The sequence below is a fragment of the Gossypium raimondii genome, chromosome 6, assembly GCF_025698545.1.
Source record: "Gossypium raimondii isolate GPD5lz chromosome 6, ASM2569854v1, whole genome shotgun sequence".
NCBI classification, from domain to species: domain Eukaryota; kingdom Viridiplantae; phylum Streptophyta; class Magnoliopsida; order Malvales; family Malvaceae; genus Gossypium; species Gossypium raimondii.
Window position 1 is genome coordinate 22617426 of NC_068570.1, and position 5209 is coordinate 22622634.

Here is a 5209-nt window from a genome sequence, read left to right on the forward strand (position 1 = left end):
TTGTGAAGTCTATCATGCTAACAATGTGCCAAATGTTAAAGAACTGATTGATAAATTACTACTTAAGTTCTTCCTAGTTGCCATAATTCTAGGTTGAAGATCAATGTACCAACTAAAGGAACTTCCTTTCAATGATCGAATGAACTACATTACCAAGAGATCTTTATTAGTACCATCGCTATTATAGATTTCCAAGAAGTGGGCAACATGTTAACATGGATTTTATTTTCTATTAAATTGTTGTAATTTTAGAGGTTGATAATTTTCAAGCATTCTGAGATGATCAATCCTCCATCTATATGGCTTTGAGTATGTATATAAAGGCAGAACAACACTTTTAGCTTGATCTTCTATAGTTTTTCTAATGAGCTCCTTGAGTTTATCAACATGAAAACTTCATTGATTATTAGTTGAGGAACTTTGGCAACTTGTACATTATATTGTTCACTAGCCTTATCCTATAAATTCTCATGTTGGACTTTTTTATAACACCTTATACCTAACCCGATCGCCAAGTTTGAGCTACAGGATGCCACATTTGTTGCCAGACCAACTACAATCATTTACAATCAATTTATACTATTAGATTACTAAATTCAACCAAAACATGCATTCAATACAACATACAATAATTTTTGGGTCTCTCACAAACTTACAAAAGCCCTAAAGCTAACTCAAGATAGAAATAAGAGAAAATTGTAAAAAATTCAAAATACAGGGTAATCTGTCATAATTTAATGTGGCAAATTAGGCTTTCCCTTTATACTTGAGGAGCTTATTTTCAAGCAAAGTGTAATTTACATAGTTTTTTTTGTAATTCTTAGGGTTTTGATTTAATAAGTGCGATTAACGCTTTCTACTTATTTTTTAGACCCAAATTAGCCAATTGTGCCATTTGGTGCCCTAACCTTCGTTTGAGTGCTGTAGGTACTTGCCAGAGGCCCGAGATCACGTGAAAACTTTACTAAAGCAAGGGTATTATGATATTAGGACTCTGGAATTGCAATACCCTCATCAGTCCCAAGACCAAGGTAATAAGAAGTGGTATCACAATATCCAAGTGACAAATAGACCCCCCATTTCAAGACTCACGACGATATTGAGATACAAAGTTCTCGGTATCGTGATATGGAAATTGGTATGCCGTAGATTCGCACTATCTTCGTAATGTACAACTCCGCCAGTTTTTGCAACGTACAGTTTGTGTAAACTGCAAAGAAGTGTGCACTCTTTGTAAGGCAATCCATAATCACCCATATCGCATCTTTCCTTATCGAAGTCAAAGGCAAGCTTAAAACAAAGTCTATGGTTATCTTTTCCCACTTCTACTCTAGAATTTTGAGTGGTTGTAACAATCCTAAGGAAAATTGATGCTCTGATTTCACCTTCTAACAGACTAAGCACTTCGCCACAAAGTTGGTGACGTCTCACTTCAAACCAGGCCACCAGAAAAGTTTGTGGAGGTCACGATCCATCTTATTGCTCCCTGGGTGCATTGTGTAAGGGTTGTTGTGAGCTTCAATAAGGATCGCATGTCAAAGCTCTTAATCACAGAGTACGCAGTCTCCCTCGAAAGTAGAGTACCTCTTCCTTATTCAGTACTAGTCCCCCTTGAACTTATTTCTCTACTTGGCGAACCCACATCGCCAAGTCCTTATCTGTGGCTTGCTTTTCTTTTATTTTTTTGTGAAAGAGTTGGTTTTACGAGTAGAACTCCATCATTCGTCACACTCAAACGTATGAACAAAGCTCACAGTTCACTCATTGACTTCCAACTTAAAGCATCTGCAACCACTTTCACCTTTCCATTGTGATATTCTATCTCGCAATCATAGTCCTTCAGTAGTTCTATCCACCTTCTCTATCGTAAGTTTAGCTCTTTCTGCATGAGAAGATACTTGAAGCTTTTATGGTCTGTATAAATGGTACATCATTCGCCATACAAGAAGTGTCACCAAATTTTGGGTGTAACCACTACTGCTACTAACTCCAGATCATGATTTAGGTAGTTTCACTCATGAGGGTTCAACTATTTTGAGGCATAAGCCACCACCCTGCCTTCTTGCATTAGCACGCAGCCAAGTCCCATGTGCGAAACATCACTATAAACTACAAAGTCCTTACCTGATTCTAGTTGAATCAATACAGGGGATTTAGTGAGTATCGCCTTAAGTTTTTCAAAGCTTTTCTATCTTTCCTCTGTCCATGCAAACTCCACATCCTTTTGCAGTAGCTTCGTTATGGGTGCCACTATGGTGCGAACCCTTCCACGAACCTGCAATAATATCCTGCTAAATTTAGAAGGCTTCGCATCTTAGTAAAACTTTTCGATGATCTCCACTCTAAAATTGCCTCAATCTTCTTACGGTCTTCGCGAACTCCCTTCGTCTAAACCACATGACCCAAGAATGCTACCTCTTTTAGCCAAAACTCACACTTACTGAGCTTCGCGAATAGTTGCTTTTCTTATAGAATTTGTAACACAATTTACAGGTGAGCATCATGCTTGTTGAAACCATTTCTATTTTGGAAAAAAACAAAAATTAGTTGTCGACTTAAAAAAAAACAAAAATTGGGAGTCACCACCAATCTTTTATTGAGGTGTGATTGGATCACCTAAAAAATAACTTTCGTCTACGAGTTTTAGAAAAATAGATCTGGGAGTCAGTTACGTACGAGAAAGGATTAGCACCCTCGTAACGCCCAAAATTGGTACCTAGTTAATTAATTAGTGTCTTAATGTCGAAAATTTAAAAATATGATCCTTAATAAAAACTTAAAAAATGTTACTTATTAAGACTCTTATCATTTCGGAGAAAGAAAATGTCACACCCATTGCGTTAGGGCATGACATTCTAATTCCTCAAAAATGAATTAGTCCAAAATACTCGTGTAATAAAATTTAAAAGAATATTCATTTGTTTAAGATTTATAAAGAAATCGCGGCCCAATACGTTAGGGCACAATTTCTCAAAATCTTAAACTTGGAATATTTCCTTTGTTATTATTTTTTTTTAAAAATCTTTGTCTCGAGAAATCAATACGTCACATCCAATACGTTAGGATACAACATATTAAATTCCCGACAACAAGCTTTTCACTTTAGTTTTTGATTAATGAGCAATTCTCGATTGTTAGATTTAACGAAGAAAATTGGAACCAATACGTTAGGGCTCAATTTCCTTAAAAATCCTAAATACGAGTATTATCTCAATTTTGAAAATTTTAAAATTGAGTAAAAAATGATGTAATGCTACATTAAGTGTAAAATACAATAATAAATACAACAATGGCATAGAAATAAACGAAATTAATGTACATAAAAAACAACGACATGTAAAGTATCAAATGAACAAAATATAAATGAAAACATAAATCAATAAGCAAATGAAGGAAATAAACAAAAAAATATAAAGAGAAAAAAGGTACAAAATATATACATGAAATTATAAAGAATAAAAGACATACACATGGGTTTACATATAAAATTTTGGACTATAGAATTTATAACAAAATATATATAATGCATTTATGAAAATAAAGAAAAATATATAAATATACATATATATATTATAACATATGTGTTGAAAATATAAGTTTGTATTTAAGCAAATAAAAACATAGACATGTATATATATATATATATATATATATATATATATATATATAAATATTCATTAGAAAAATATATAAATACATACATGTACATATATACAAAAGTAAAAAAATTGAAACTAAATATAAAAGTATATATATGTATATAAAAGTTAGGAAGTAAAATAAAACAAAAACATATGTATAAAATATATATAAGTATACGATACTATATATAAAACAACATATATATTACTTAAAAACGATGCATGCATGCATGAATATAAGAATAAAATAATAATAATAATAATAATAAATAATGATACAAGATTAATGATGCCACATAATAGTATTAATAATATTAAAATAATTAATTTAATAAAAAACTAAAATAACAAATAGAGGATTAAATAGCATCAATAATCAAAGACCAATAAATTTAAAACAAAGAGTATAAAATAAAATAAAAATATAAGGCCAAATAAAATGTAAACCAATTTGAAAATAATGAATTTGAAAATGAATAATAAGGGAAAAGAGATTTGAAATCAACAATATACAAATCAATAAATAAATTATACACAAATCAACAAAATAAGAATGCAAGAGAGAGAGAAATTTGAGTAAATAATCTTAAGAATTATTATTACTCCCCACTTCCGTCCTTTACAATGAAGGGAGAGGCATCTATTTATAGTTGAGCCTCCCCAAATCCAATGGTACAGATTAATTACATCAACGGCTAAGATTAAAAGGTATCTACAAATTAAATCTCTAAGATTACAAAATCATATCTTCTAAGATTGCATATCATATCTAAGATTACATATCATATCTAAGATTGCATATCCTTAAAGATTATGTTTCCATATGCATCAAGCTTGTAGATAGACCTTCAACATTTTCAAGTAATGGGCCATCCCGATCGGGCCAAATGATATAATTTTGGACTTTGTTTTGTTATTTTGGGTTTATTATTTTTTATGAGCCCGGGCTAAATTGGCCTATTACAGCTGCCCCTCTTTGCTCATTATCGTGTAACGAGAGCGGAGCAAAGACTTTAGAAATGGCCAATTTTACCTGGTCATGCTAGACTTTAGCGTTCTTCTTCTTTTTCAAATAGCCACATTCCTTCCTACTGCATCTTCAGAGGTATAGGAACTGGTGCTTCAACCTACTCCACTGCAATGCCAGGGAGATAGGATTTGCACGTTGTAGTTTTTCAAAATTTGCTATCTTTAATCTGCTCCACTGCAACTCCCGGGAGAAAAGACTTATAGCTTCAACCTGATCTGCTGGAACTTTAAAGATGAATTTGATGCGATCTGCTCTACTGTAATTTCAGAAAGATTCTAATCCACTCCACTACAACTTTAGGGAGATGGGATTTGTTTATTTAGTCTGCCCCACTGCAATTTTAGAGGGATAAGACTTGATTTCTTGAGTCTGCTCCACTGCAACTTCGAGGAGATAAGACTCGCTTTCTTGGTCTCTCCCACCGCAACTTCGGGAGATAAGACCCGATGCGATCTGCTTCTCGCAACTTCGAGAGATAAGATCTATGATTTTAATCCACTCCACTGCAACTTCAGGGAGATAGGATTATTGGCTTTAA